We start from the raw sequence: 15402 nt of genomic DNA on the forward strand, positions 1-15402 counted from the left end.
GGTGGGGTTCCGTTCCGGGCTAGGGTTAGGGTTAGGGAACGGCAAGGCTGAGGGCACAGGTGAGGGTGCGGACACGTTCTAGGGTCGGGGCACGTGCGGACGCGCGGGTCAGTGTCCGCGTATGGATTAGGATGAGGGTACGGCGGAGGCTAAGGTGTGGGGCTGCCGGGGGGTTTCTGTTCCGGGCTAGGGTTAGGGTTAGGGAACGGCAAGGCTGAGGGCACAGGTGAGGGTGCGGACACGTGCTACGGTCGGGGCACGTGCGGACGCGCGGGTCAGTGTCCGCGTACGGATTAGAATGAGGGTACGGTGGAGGCTAAGGTGTGGGGCTGCCGGTGGGTTTCCCTTCCGGGCTAGGGTTAGGCTTAGGCAACGGCAAGGCTGAGGGCACAGGTGAGGGTGCGGACACGTGCTAGGGTCGGGGCACGTGCGGACTCGCGTGTCAGTGTCCGCGTACGGATTAGGATGAGGGTACGGCGGAGGCTAAGGTGTGGGGCTGCCGGTGGGTTTCCGTTTTGGGCTAGGGTTAGGGTTAGGGAACGGCAAGGCTGAGGGCACAGGTGAGGGTGCGGACACGTGCTAGGGTCGGGGCACGTGCGGACGCGTGGGTCAGTGTCCGCGTACGGATTAGGATGAGGGTACGGCGGAGGCTAAGGTGTGGGGCTGCCGGTGGGTTTCCCTTCCGGGCTAGGGTTAGGGTTAGGGAACGGCAAGGCTGAGGGCTCAGGTGAGGGTGCGGACACGTGCTAGGGTCGGGGCACGTGCGGACGCGCGGGTCAGTGTCCGCGTACGGATTAGGATGAGGGTACGGCGGAGGCTAAGGTGTGGGGCTCCCGGTGGGTTTCCCTTCCGGGCTAGGGTTAGGGTTAGGGAACGTCAAGGCTGAGGGCACAGGTGAGGATGCGGACACGTGCTAGGGTCGGGGCACGTGCGGATGCGCGGGTCAGTGTCCGCGTACGGATTAGGATGAGGGTACGGCGGAGTCTAAGGTGTAGGGCTGCCGGTGGGTTTCCCTTCCGGGCTAGGCTTAGGGTTAGGGAACGGCAAGGCTGAGGGCACAGGTGAGGGTGCGGACACGTGCTAGGGTCGGGGCACGTGCGGACGCGCGGGTCAGTGTCCGCGTACGGATTAGGATGAGGGTACGGCGGAGGCTAAGGTGTGGGGCTGCCGGTGGGTTTCCGTTCCGGGCTAGGGTTAGGGTTAGCGAACGGCAAGGCTGAGGGCACAGGTGAGGGTGCGGACACGTGCTAGGGTCGGGGCACGTGCGGACGCGCGGGTCAGTGTCCGCGTACGGATTAGGATGAGGGTACGGCGGAGGCTAAGGTGTGGGGCTGCCGGTGGGTTTCCGTTCCGGGCTAGGGTTAGGCTTAGGGAACGGCAAGGCTGAGGGCACAGGTGAGGGTGCGGACACGTGCTAGGGTCGGGGCACGTGCGGACGCGCGGGTCAGTGTCCGCGTACGGATTAGGATGAGGGTACGGCGGAGGCTAAGGTGTGGGGCTGCCGGTGGGTTTCCCTTCCGGGCTAGGGTTAGGCTTAGGGAACGGCAAGGCTGAGGGCACAGGTGAGGGTGCGGAGACGTGCTAGGGTCGGGGCACGTGCGGACGCGCGTGTCAGTGTCCGCGTACGGATTAGGATGAGGGTACGGCGGAGGCTAAGGTGTGGGGCTGCCGGTGGGTTTCCGTTTTGGGCTAGGGTTAGGGTTAGGGAACGGCAAGGCTGAGGGCACAGGTGAGGGTGCGGACACGTGCTAGGGTCGGGGCACGTGCGGACGCGCGGGTCAGTGTCCGCGTACGGATTAGGATGAGGGTACGGCGGAGGCTAAGGTGTGGGGCTGCCGGTGGGTTTCCGTTCCGGGCTAGGGTTAGTGTTAGGGAACGGCAAGGCTCAGGGCACAGGTGAGGGTGCGGACACGTGCTAGGGTCGGGGCACCTGAGGACGCGCGGGTCAGTGTCCGCGTACGGATTAGGATGAGGGTACGGCGGAGGCTAAGGTGTGGGGCTGCCGGTGGGTTTCCGTTCCGGGCTAGGGTTAGGGTTAGGGAATGGCAAGGCTGAGGGCACAGGTGAGGGTGCGGACACGTGCTAGGGTCGGGGCACGTGCGGACGTGCGGGTCAGTGTCCACGTACGGATTACGATGAGGGTACGGCGGAGGCTAAGGTGTGGGGCTGCCGGTGGGTTTCCGTTCCGGGCTAGGGTTAGGGTTAGGGAACGGCAAGGCTGAGGGCACAGGTGAGGGTGCGGACACGTGCTAGGGTCGGGGCACGTGCGGACGCGCGGGTCAGTGTCCGCGTACGGATTAGGATGAGGGTACGGCGGAGGCTAAGGTGTGGGGCTGCCTGTGTGTTTCCCTTCCGGGCTAGGGTTAGGGTTAGGGAACGGCAAGGCTGAGGGCACAGGTGAGGGTGCGGACACGTGGTAGGGTCGGGGCACGTGTGGACGCGCGTGTCAGTGTCCGCGTACGGATTAGGATGAGGGTACGGCGGAGGCTAAGGTGTGGGGCTGCCGGTGGGTTTCCGTTTTGGACTAGGGTTAGGGTTAGGGAACGGCAAGGCTGAGGGCACAGGTGAGGGTGCGGACACGTGCTAGGGTCGGGGCACGTGCGGACGCGCGGGTCAGTGTCCGTGTACGGATTAGGATGAGTGTACGGCGGAGGCTAAGGTGTGGGGCTGCCGGTGGGTTTCCCTTCCGGGCTAGGGTTAGGGTTAGGGAACGGCAAGGCTGAGGGCACAGGTGAGGGTGCGGACACGTGCTAGGGTCGGGGCACGTGCGGACGCGCGGGTCAGTGTCCGCGTACGGAGTAGGATGAGGGTACGGCGGAGGCTAAGGTGTGGGGCTGCCGGTGGGTTTCCGTTCCGGGCTAGGGTTAGGGTTAGGGAACGGCAAGGCTGAGGGCACAGGTGAGGGTGCGGACACGTGCTAGGGTCGGGGCACGTGCGGACGCGCGAGTCAGTGTCCGCGTACGGATTAGGATGAGGGTTCGGCGGAGGCTAAGGTGTGGGGCTGCCGGTGGGTTTCCCTTCCGGGCTAGGGTTTGGGTTAGGGAACGGCAAGGCTGAGGGCACAGGTGACGGTGCGGACACGTGCTAGGGTCGGGGCACGTGAGGACGCGCGGGTCAGTATCCGCGTACGGATTAGGATGAGGGTACGGCGGAGGCTAAGGTGTGGGGCTGCCGGTGGGTTTCCGTTTTGGGCTAGTGTTAGGGTTAGGGAACGGCAAGGCTGAGGGCACAGGTGAGGGTGCGGACACGTGCTAGGGTCGGGGCACGTGCGGACGCGCGGGTCAGTGTCCGCGTACGGATTAGGATGAGGGTACGGCGGAGGCTAAGGTGTGGGGCTGCCGGTGGGTTTCCGTTCCGGGCTAGGGTTAGGGTTAGGGAACGGCAAGGCTGAGGGCACAGGTGAGGGTGCGGACACGTGCTAGGGTCGGGGCACGTGCGGACGCACGGGTCAGTGTCCGCGTACGGATTAGGATGAGGGTTCGGCGGAGGCTAAGGTGTGGGGCTGCCGGTGGGTTTCCGTTCCGGGTTAGGGTTAGGGATAGGGAACGGCAAGGCTGAGGGCACAGGTGAGGGTGCGGACACGTGCTAGGGTCGGGGCACGTGAGGACGCGCGGGTCAGTGTCCGCGTACGGATTAGGATGAGGGTACGGCGGAGGCTAAGGTGTGGGGCTGCCCGTGGGTTTCCGTTCCGGGCTAGGGTTAGGGTTAGGGAACGGCAAGGCTGAGGGCACAGGTGAGGATGCGGACACGTGCTAGGGTCGGGGCACGTGCGGACGCGCGTGTCAGTGTCCGCGTACGGATTAGGATGAGGGTACGGCGGAGGCTAAGGTGTGGGGCTGCCGGTGGGTTTCCTTTCCGGGCTAGGGGTAGGGTTAGGGAACGGCAAGGCTGAGGGCACAAGTGAGGGTGCGGACACGTGCTACGGTCGGGGCACGTGCGGACGCGCGGGTCAGTGTCCGCGTACGGATTAGGATGAGGGTACGGCGGAGGCTAAGGTGTGGGGCTGCCGGTGGGTTTCCGTTCCGGGCTAGGGTTAGGGTTAGGGAACGGCAAGGCTGAGGGCACAGGTGAGGGTGCGGACACGTGCTAGGGTCGGGGCACGTGCGGACGCGCGGGTCAGTGTCCGCGTACGGATTAGGATGAGGGTTCGGCGGAGGCTAAGGTGTGGGGCTGCCGGTGGGTTTCCCTTCCGGGCTAGGGTTAGGGTTAGGGAACGGCAAGGCTGAGGGCACAGGTGAGGGTGCGGACACGTGCTAGGGTCGGGGCACGTGCGGACGCGCGGGTCAGTGTCCGCGTACGGATTAGGATGAGGGTACGGCGGAGGCTAAGGTGTGGGGCTGCCGGTGGGTTTCCGTTCCGGGCTAGGGTTAGGGTTAGGGAACGGCAAGGCTGAGGGCACAGGTGAGGGTGCGGACACGTGCTAGGGTCGGGGCACGTGCGGACGCGCGGGTCAGTGTCCGCGTACGGATTAGGATGAGGGTACGGCGGAGGCTAAGGTGTGGGGCTGCCGGTGGGTTTCCGTTCCGGGCTAGGGTTAGGGTTAGGGAACGGCAAGGCTGAGGGCACAGGTGAGGGTGCGGACACGTGCTAGGGTCGGGGCACGTGCGGACGCGCGGGTCAGTGTCCGCGTACGGATTAGGATGAGGGTACGGCGGAGGCTAAGGTGTGGGGCTGCCGGTGGGTTTCCCTTCCGGGCTAGGGTTAGGGTTAGGGAACGGCAAGGCTAAGGGCACAGGTGAGGGTGCGGACACGTGCTAGGGTCGGGGCACGTGCGGACGCGCGTGTCAGTGTCCGCGTACGGATTAGGATGAGGGTACGGCGGAGGCTAAGGTGTGGGGCTGCCGGTGGGTTTCCGTTTTGGGCTAGGGTTAGGGTTAGGGAACGGCAAGGCTGAAGGCACAGGTGAGGGTGCGGACACGTGCTAGGGTCGGGGCACGTGCGGATGCGCGGGTCAGTGTCCGCGTACGGATTAGGATGAGGGTACGGCGGAGGCTAAGGTGTGGGGCTGCCGGTGGGTTTCCGTTCCGGGCTAGGGTTAGGGTTAGGGAACAGCAAGGCTGAGGGCACAGGTGAGGGTGCGGACACGTGCTAGGGTCGGGGCACGTGCGGACGCGCGGGTCAGTGTCCGCGTACGGATTAGGATGAGGGTACGGCGGAGGCTAAGGTATGGGGCTGCCGGTGGGTTTCCGTTCCGGGCTAGGGTTAGGGTTAGGGAACGGCAAGGCTGAGGGCACAGGTGAGGGTGCGGACACGTGCTAGGGTCGGGGCACGTGCGGACGCGCGGGTCAGTGTCCGCGTACGGATTAGGATGAGGGTTCGGCGGAGGCTAAGGTGTGGGGCTGCCGGTGGGTTTCCCTTCCGGGCTAGGGTTAGGGTTAGGGAACGGCAAGGCTGAGGGCACAGGTGACGGTGCGGACACGTGCTAGGGTCGGGGCACGTGAGGACGCGCGGGTCAGTGTCCGCGTACGGATTAGGATGAGGGTACGGCGGAGTCTAAGGTGTAGGGCTGCCGGTGGGTTTCCCTTCCGGGCTAGGGTTAGGGTTAGGGAACGGCAAGGCTGAGGGCACAGGTGAGGGTGCGGACACGTGCTAGGGTCGGGGCACGTGAGGACGCGCGGGTCAGTGTCCGCGTACGGATTAGGATGAGGGTACGGCGGAGGCTAAGGTGTGGGGCTGCCGGTGGGTTTCCGTTCCTGGCTAGGGTTAGGGTTAGGGAACGGCAAGGCTGAGGGCACAGGTGAGGGTGCGGACACGTGCTAGGGTCGGGGCACGTGCGGACGCGCGGGTCAGTGTCCGCGTACGGATTAGGATGAGGGTTCGGCGGAGGCTAAGGTGTGGGGCTGCCGGTGGGTTTCCGTTCCGGGCTAGGGTTAGGGATAGGGAACGGCAAGGCTGAGGGCACAGGTGAGGGTGCGGACACGTGCTAGGGTCGGGGCACGTGAGGACGCGCGGGTCAGTGTCCGCGTACGGATTAGGATGAGGGTACGGCAGAGGCTAAGGTGTGGGTCTGCCGGTGGGTTTCCGTTCCGGGCTAGGGTTAGGGTTAGGGAACGGCAAGGCTGAGGGCACAGGTGAGGGTGCGGACACGTGCTAGGGTCGGGGCACGTGCGGACGCGCGGGTCAGTGTCCGCGTACAGATTAGGATGAGGGTACGGCGGAGGCTAAGGTGTGGGGCTGCCGGTGGGTTTCCGTTCCGGGCTAGGGTTAGGGTTAGGGAACGGCAAGGCTGAGGGCACAGGTGAGGGTGCGGACACGTGCTAGGGTCGGGGCACGTGCGGACGCGCGGGTCAGTGTCCGCGTACGGATTAGGATGAGGGTACCGCGGAGGCTAAGGTGTGGGGCTGCCGGTGGGTTTCCGTTCCGGGTTAGGGTTAGGGTTAGGGAACGGCAAGGCTGAGGGCACAGGTGAGGGTGCGGACACGTGCTAGGGTCGGGGCACGTGCGGACGCGCGGGTCAGTGTCCGCGTACGGATTAGGATGAGGGTACGGCGGAGGCTAAGGTGTGGGGCTCCCGGTGGGTTTCCCTTCCGGGCTAGGGTTAGGGATAGGGAACGGCAAGGCTGAGGGCACAGGTGAGGGTGCGGACACGTGCTAGGGTCGGGGCACGTGCGGACGCGCGGGTCAATGTCCGCGTACGGATTAGGATGAGGGTACGGCGGAGTCTAAGGTGTAGGGCTGCCGGTGGGTTTCCCTTCCGGGCTAGGGTTAGGGTTAGGGAACGGCAAGGCTGAGGGCACAGGTGAGGGTGCGGACACGTGCTAGGGTCGGGGCACGTGCGGACGCGCGGGTCAGTGTCCGTGTACGGATTAGGATGAGGGTACGGCGGAGGCTAAGGTGTGGGGCTGCCGGTGGGTTTCCGTTCCGGGCTAGGGTTAGGGTTAGGGAACGGCAAGGCTGAGGGCACAGGTGAGGGTGCGGACACGTGCTAGGGTCGGGGCACGTGCGGACGCGCGGTTCAGTGTCCGCGTACGGATTAGGATGAGGGTACGGCGGAGGCTAAGGTGTGGGGCTGCCGGTGGGTTTCCGTTCCGGGCTAGGGTTAGGGTTAGGGAACGGCAAGGCTGAGGGCACAGGTGAGGGTGCGGACACGTGCTAGGGTCGGGGCACGTGCGGACGCGCGGGTCAGTGTCCGCGTACGGATTAGGATGAGGGTACGGCGGAGGCTAAGGTGTGGGGCTGCCGGTGGGGTTCCGTTCCGGGCTAGGGTTAGGGTTAGGGAACGGCAAGGCTGAGGGCACAGGTGAGGGTGCGGACACGTGCTAGGGTCGGGGCACGTGAGGACGCGCGGGTCAGTGTCCGCGTACGGATTAGGATGAGGGTACGGCCGAGGCTAAGGTGTGGGGCTGCCGGTGGGTTTCCGTTCCGGGCTAGGGTTAGGGTTAGGGAACGGCAAGGCTGAGGGCACAGGTGAGGGTGCGGACACGTGCTAGGGTCGGGGCACGTGCAGACGCGTGTGTCAGTGTCCGCGTACGGATTAGGATGAGGGTTCGGCGGAGGCAAAGGTGTGGGGCTGCCGGTGGGTTTCCGTTCCGGGCTAGGGTTAGGGTTAGGGAACGGCAAGGCTGAGGGCACAGGTGAGGGTGCGGACACGTGCTAGGGTCGGGGCACGTGCGGACGCGCTGGTCAGTGTCCGCGTACGGATTAGGATGAGGGTACGGCGGAGGCTAAGGTGTGGGGCTGCCGGTGGGTTTCCCTTCCGGGCTAGGGTTAGGGTTAGGGAACGGCAAGGCTGAGGGCACAGGTGAGGGTGCGGACACGTGCTAGGGTCGGGGCACGCGCGGACGCGCTGGTCAGTGTCCGCGTACGGATTAGGATGAGGGTACGGCGGAGGCTAAGGTGTGGGGCTCCCGGTGGGTTTCCCTTCCGGGCTAGGGTTAGGGTTAGGGAACGGCAAGGCTCAGGGCACAGGTGAGGGTGCGGACACGTGCTAGGGTTGGGGCACGTGCGGACGCGCGGGTCAGTGTCCACGTACGGATTAGGATGAGGGTACGACGGAGGCTAAGGTGTGGGGCTGCCGGTGGGGTTCCGTTCCGGGCTAGGGTTAGGGTTAGGGAACGGCAAGGCTGAGGGCACAGGTGAGGGTGCGGACACGTTCTAGGGTCGGGGCACGTGCGGACGCGCGGGTCAGTGTCCGCGTACGGATTAGGATGAGGGTACGGCGGAGGCTAAGGTGTGGGGCTGCCGGGGGGTTTCCGTTCCGGGCTAGGGTTAGGGTTAGGGAACGGCAAGGCTGAGGGCACAGGTGAGGGTGCGGACACGTGCTACGGTCGGGGCACGTGCGGACGCGCGGGTCAGTGTCCGCGTACGGATTAGGATGAGGGTACGGTGGAGGCTAAGGTGTGGGGCTGCCGGTGGGTTTCCCTTCCGGGCTAGGGTTAGGCTTAGGCAAAGGCAAGGCTGAGGGCACAGGTGAGGGTGCGGACACGTGCTAGGGTCGGGGCACGTGCGGACTCGCGTGTCAGTGTCCGCGTACGGATTAGGATGAGGGTACGGCGGAGGCTAAGGTGTGGGGCTGCCGGTGGGTTTCCGTTTTGGGCTAGGGTTAGGGTTAGGGAACGGCAAGGCTGAGGGCACAGGTGAGGGTGCGGACACGTGCTAGGGTCGGGGCACGTGCGGACGCGTGGGTCAGTGTCCGCGTACGGATTAGGATGAGGGTACGGCGGAGGCTAAGGTGTGGGGCTGCCGGTGGGTTTCCCTTCCGGGCTAGGGTTAGGGTTAGGGAACGGCAAGGCTGAGGGCTCAGGTGAGGGTGCGGACACGTGCTAGGGTCGGGGCACGTGCGGACGCGCGGGTCAGTGTCCGCGTACGGATTAGGATGAGGGTACGGCGGAGGCTAAGTTGTGGGGCTCCCGGTGGGTTTCCCTTCCGGGCTAGGGTTAGGGTTAGGGAACGTCAAGGCTGAGGGCACAGGTGAGGATGCGGACACGTGCTAGGGTCGGGGCACGTGCGGATGCGCGGGTCAGTGTCCGCGTACGGATTAGGATGAGGGTACGGCGGAGTCTAAGGTGTAGGGCTGCCGGTGGGTTTCCCTTCCGGGCTAGGCTTAGGGTTAGGGAACGGCAAGGCTGAGGGCACAGGTGAGGGTGCGGACACGTGCTAGGGTCGGGGCACGTGCGGACGCGCGGGTCAGTGTCCGCGTACGGATTAGGATGAGGGTACGGCGGAGGCTAAGGTGTGGGGCTGCCGGTGGGTTTCCGTTCCGGGCTAGGGTTAGGGTTAGCGAACGGCAAGGCTGAGGGCACAGGTGAGGGTGCGGACACGTGCTAGGGTCGGGGCACGTGCGGACGCGCGGGTCAGTGTCCGCGTACGGATTAGGATGAGGGTACGGCGGAGGCTAAGGTGTGGGGCTGCCGGTGGGTTTCCGTTCCGGGCTAGGGTTAGGCTTAGGGAACGGCAAGGCTGAGGGCACAGGTGAGGGTGCGGACACGTGCTAGGGTCGGGGCACGTGCGGACGCGCGGGTCAGTGTCCGCGTACGGATTAGGATGAGGGTACGGCGGAGGCTAAGGTGTGGGGCTGCCGGTGGGTTTCCCTTCCGGGCTAGGGTTAGGCTTAGGGAACGGCAAGGCTGAGGGCACAGGTGAGGGTGCGGAGACGTGCTAGGGTCGGGGCACGTGCGGACGCGCGTGTCAGTGTCCGCGTACGGATTAGGATGAGGGTACGGCGGAGGCTAAGGTGTGGGGCTGCCGGTGGGTTTCCGTTTTGGGCTAGGGTTAGGGTTAGGGAACGGCAAGGCTGAGGGCACAGGTGAGGGTGCGGACACGTGCTAGGGTCGGGGCACGTGCGGACGCGCGGGTCAGTGTCCGCGTACGGATTAGGATGAGGGTACGGCGGAGGCTAAGGTGTGGGGCTGCCGGTGGGTTTCCGTTCCGGGCTAGGGTTAGGGTTAGGGAACGGCAAGGCTCAGGGCACAGGTGAGGGTGCGGACACGTGCTAGGGTCGGGGCACCTGAGGACGCGCGGGTCAGTGTCCGCGTACGGATTAGGATGAGGGTACGGCGGAGGCTAAGGTGTGGGGCTGCCGGTGGGTTTCCGTTCCGGGCTAGGGTTAGGGTTAGGGAATGGCAAGGCTGAGGGCACAGGTGAGGGTGCGGACACGTGCTAGGGTCGGGGCACGTGCGGACGTGCGGGTCAGTGTCCACGTACGGATTACGATGAGGGTACGGCGGAGACTAAGGTGTGGGGCTGCCGGTGGGTTTCCGTTCCGGGCTAGGGTTAGGGTTAGGGAACGGCAAGGCTGAGGGCACAGGTGAGGGTGCGGACACGTGCTAGGGTCGGGGCACGTGCGGACGCGCGGGTCAGTGTCCGCGTACGGATTAGGATGAGGGTACGGCGGAGGCTAAGGTGTGGGGCTGCCTGTGTGTTTCCCTTCCGGGCTAGGGTTAGGGTTAGGGAACGGCAAGGCTGAGGGCACAGGTGAGGGTGCGGACACGTGGTAGGGTCGGGGCACGTGTGGACGCGCGTGTCAGTGTCCGCGTACGGATTAGGATGAGGGTACGGCGGAGGCTAAGGTGTGGGGCTGCCGGTGGGTTTCCGTTTTGGACTAGGGTTAGGGTTAGGGAACGGCAAGGCTGAGGGCACAGGTGAGGGTGCGGACACGTGCTAGGGTCGGGGCACGTGCGGACGCGCGGGTCAGTGTCCGTGTACGGATTAGGATGAGTGTACGGCGGAGGCTAAGGTGTGGGGCTGCCGGTGGGTTTCCCTTCCGGGCTAGGGTTAGGGTTAGGGAACGGCAAGGCTGAGGGCACAGGTGAGGGTGCGGACACGTGCTAGGGTCGGGGCACGTGCGGACGCGCGGGTCAGTGTCCGCGTACGGAGTAGGATGAGGGTACGGCGGAGGCTAAGGTGTGGGGCTGCCGGTGGGTTTCCGTTCCGGGCTAGGGTTAGGGTTAGGGAACGGCAAGGCTGAGGGCACAGGTGAGGGTGCGGACACGTGCTAGGGTCGGGGCACGTGCGGACGCGCGAGTCAGTGTCCGCGTACGGATTAGGATGAGGGTTCGGCGGAGGCTAAGGTGTGGGGCTGCCGGTGGGTTTCCCTTCCGGGCTAGGGTTTGGGTTAGGGAACGGCAAGGCTGAGGGCACAGGTGACGGTACGGACACGTGCTAGGGTCGGGGCACGTGAGGACGCGCGGGTCAGTATCCGCGTACGGATTAGGATGAGGGTACGGCGGAGGCTAAGGTGTGGGGCTGCCGGTGGGTTTCCGTTTTGGGCTAGTGTTAGGGTTAGGGAACGGTAAGGCTGAGGGCACAGGTGAGGGTGCGGACACGTGCTAGGGTCGGGGCACGTGCGGACGCGCGGGTCAGTGTCCGCGTACGGATTAGGATGAGGGTACGGCGGAGGCTATGGTGTGGGGCTGCCGGTGGGTTTCCGTTCCGGGCTAGGGTTAGGGTTAGGGAACGGCAAGGCTGAGGGCACAGGTGAGGGTGCGGACACGTGCTAGGGTCGGGGCACGTGCGGACGCACGGGTCAGTGTCCGCGTACGGATTAGGATGAGGGTTCGGCGGAGGCTAAGGTGTGGGGCTGCCGGTGGGTTTCCGTTCCGGGTTAGGGTTAGGGATAGGGAACGGCAAGGCTGAGGGCACAGGTGAGGGTGCGGACACGTGCTAGGGTCGGGGCACGTGAGGACGCGCGGGTCAGTGTCCGCGTACGGATTAGGATGAGGGTACGGCGGAGGCTAAGGTGTGGGGCTGCCCGTGGGTTTCCGTTCCGGGCTAGGGTTAGGGTTAGGGAACGGCAAGGCTGAGGGCACAGGTGAGGATGCGGACACGTGCTAGGGTCGGGGCACGTGCGGACGCGCGGGTCAGTGTCCGCGTACGGATTAGGATGAGGGTACGGCGGAGGCTAAGGTGTGGGGCTGCCGGTGGGTTTCCTTTCCGGGCTAGGGGTAGGGTTAGGGAACGGCAAGGCTGAGGGCACAAGTGAGGGTGCGGACACGTGCTACGGTCGGGGCACGTGCGGACGCGCGGGTCAGTGTCCGCGTACGGATTAGGATGAGGGTACGGCGGAGGCTAAGGTGTGGGGCTGCCGGTGGGTTTCCCTTCCGGGCTAAGGTTAGGGTTAGGGAACGGCAAGGCTGAGGGCTCAGGTGAGGGTGCGGACACGTGCTAGGGTCGGGGCACTTGCGGACGCGCGTGTCAGTGTCCGCGTACGGATTAGGATGAGGGTACGGCGGAGGCTAAGGTGTGGGGCTGCCGGTGGGTTTCCGTTCCGGGCTAGGGTTAGGGTTAGGGAACGGCAAGGCTGAGGGCACAGGTGAGGGTGCGGACACGTGCTAGGGTCGGGGCACGTGCGGACGCGCGTGTCAGTGTACGCGTACGGATTAGGATGAGTGTACGGTGGAGGCTAAGGTGTGGGGCTGCCGGTGGGTTTCCCTTCCGGGCTAGGGTTAGGGTTAGGGAACGGCAAGGCTGAGGGCACAGGTGAGGGTGCGGACACGTGCTAGGGTCGGGGCACATGCGGACGCGCGGGTCAGTGTCCGCGTACGGATTAGGATGAGGGTACGGCGGAGGCTAAGGTGTGGGGCTGCCGGTGGGTTTCCCTTCTGGGCTAGGGTTAGGGTTAGGGAACGGCAAGGCTGAGGGCACAGGTGAGGGTGCGGACACGTGCTAGGGTCGGGGCACGTGCGGACGCGCGGGTCAGTGTCCGCGTACGGATTAGGATGAGGGTACGGCGGAGGCTATGGTGTGGGGCTGCCGGTGGGGTTCCGTTCCGGGCTAGGGTTAGGGTTAGGGAACGGCAAGGCTGAGGGCACAGGTGAGGGTGCGGACATGTGCTAGGGTCGGGGCACGTGCGGACGCGCCGGTCAGTGTCCGCGTACGGGTTAGGATGAGGGTTCGGCGGAGGCTAAGGTGTGGGGCTGCCGGTGGGTTTCCCTTCCGGGCTAGGGTTAGGGTTAGGGAACGGCAAGGCTGAGGGCACAGGTGAGGGTGCGGACACGTGCTAGGGTCGGGGCACGTGCGGACGCGCGGGTCAGTGTCCGCGTACGGATTAGGATGAGGGTACGGCGGAGGCTAAGGTGTGGGGCTGCCGGTGGGTTTCCGTTCCGGGCTAGGGTTAGGGTTAGGGAACGGCAAGGCTGAGGGCACAGGTGAGGGTGCGGACACGTGCTAGGGTCGGGGCACGTGCGGACGCGCGGGTCAGTGTCCGCGTACGGATTAGGATGAGGGTACGGCGGAGGCTAAGGTGTGGGGCTGCCGGAGGGGTTCCGTTCCGGGCTAGGGTTAGGGTTAGGGAACGGCAAGGCTGAGGGCACAGGTGAGGGTGCGGACACGTGCTAGGGTCGGGGCACGTGCGGACGTGCGGGTCAGTGTCCGCGTACGGATTAGGATGAGGGTACGGCGGAGGCTAAGGTGTGGGGCTGCCGGTGGGTTTCCCTTCCGGGCTAGGGTTAGGGTTAGGGAACGGCAAGGCTGAGGGCACAGGTGAGGGTGCGGACACGTGCTAGGGTCGGGGCACGTGCGGACGCGCGTGTCAGTGTCCGCATACGGATTAGGATGAGGGTACGGCGGAGGCTAAGGTGTGGGGCTGCCGGTGGGTTTCCGTTTTGGGCTAGGGTTAGGGTTAGGGAACGGCAAGGCTGAAGGCACAGGTGAGGGTGCGGACACGTGCTAGGGTCGGGGCACGTGCGGACGCGCGGGTCAGTGTCCGCGTACGGATTAGGATGAGGGTACGGCGGAGGCTAAGGTGTGGGGCTGCCGGTGGGTTTCCGTTCCGGGCTAGGGTTAGGGTTAGGGAACAGCAAGGCTGAGGGCACAGGTGAGGGTGCGGACACGTGCTAGGGTCGGGGCACGTGCGGACGCGCGGGTCAGTGTCCGCGTACGGATTAGGATGAGGGTACGGCGGAGGCTAAGGTATGGGGCTGCCGGTGGGTTTCCGTTCCGGGCTAGGGTTAGGGTTAGGGAACGGCAAGGCTGAGGGCACAGGTGAGGGTCCGGACACGTGCTAGGGTCGGGGCACGTGCGGACGCGCGGGTCAGTGTCCGCGTACGGATTAGGATGAGGGTTCGGCGGAGGCTAAGGTGTGGGGCTGCCGGTGGGTTTCACTTCCGGGCTAGGGTTAGGGTTAGGGAACGGCAAGGCTGAGGGCACATGTGACGGTGCGGACACGTGCTAGGGTCGGGGCACGTGAGGACGCGCGGGTCAGTGTCCGCGTACGGATTAGGATGAGGGTACGGCGGAGTCTAAGGTGTAGGGCTGCCGGTGGGTTTCCCTTCCGGGCTAGGGTTAGGGTTAGGGAACGGCAAGGCTGAGGGCACAGGTGAGGGTGCGGACACGTGCTAGGGTCGGGGCACGTGAGGACGCGCGGGTCAGTGTCCGCGTACGGATTAGGATGAGGGTACGGCGGAGGCTAAGGTGTGGGGCTGCCGGTGGGTTTCCGTTCCTGGCTAGGGTTAGGGTTAGGGAACGGCAAGGCTGAGGGCACAGGTGAGGGTGCGGACACGTGCTATGGTCGGGGCACGTGCGGACGCGCGGGTCAGTGTCCGCGTACGGATTAGGATGAGGGTTCGGCGGAGGCTAAGGTGTGGGGCTGCCGGTGGGTTTCCGTTCCGGGCTAGGGTTAGGGATAGGGAACGGCAAGGCTGAGGGCACAGGTGAGGGTGCGGACACGTGCTAGGGTCGGGGCACGTGAGGACGCGCGGGTCAGTGTCCGCGTACGGATTAGGATGAGGGTACGGCGGAGGCTAAGGTGTGGGTCTGCCGGTGGGTTTCCGTTCCGGGCTAGGGTTAGGGTTAGGGAACGGCAAGGCTGAGGGCACAGGTGAGGGTGCGGACACGTGCTAGGGTCAGGGCACGTGCGGACGCGCGGGTCAGTGTCCGCGTACAGATTAGGATGAGGGTACGGCGGAGGCTAAGGTGTGGGTCTGCTGGTGGGTTTCCGTTCCGGGCTAGGGTTAGGGTTAGGGAACGGCAAGGCTGAGGGCACAGGTGAGGGTGCGGACACGTGCTAGGGTCGGGGCACGTGCGGACGCGCGGGTCAGTGTCCGCGTACGGATTAGGATGATGGTACGGCGGAGGCTAAGGTGTGGGGCTGCCGGTGGGTTTCCGTTCGGGGCTAGGGTTAGGGTTAGGGAACGACAAGGCTGAGGGCACAGGTGAGGGTGCGGACACGTGCTAGGGTCGGGGCACGTGCGGACGCGCGGGTCAGTGTCCGCGTACGGATTAGGATGAGGGTACCGCGGAGGCTAAGGTGTGGGGCTGCCGGTGGGTTTCCGTTCCGGGCTAGGGTTAGGGTTAGGGAATGGCAAGGCTGAGGGCAGAGGTGAGGGTGCGGACACGTGCTAGGGTCGGGGCACCTGAGGACGCGCGGGTCAGTGTCCACGTACGGATTAGGATGAGGGTACGGCGGAGGCTAAGGTGTGGGGCTGCCGGTGGGTTTCCGTTCCGGGCTAGGGTTAGGGTTAGGGA

Source organism: Hyperoodon ampullatus, assembly GCF_949752795.1.
Source record: "Hyperoodon ampullatus genome assembly, chromosome: 16".
In the NCBI taxonomy this organism is placed as follows: Eukaryota; Metazoa; Chordata; class Mammalia; order Artiodactyla; family Ziphiidae; genus Hyperoodon; species Hyperoodon ampullatus.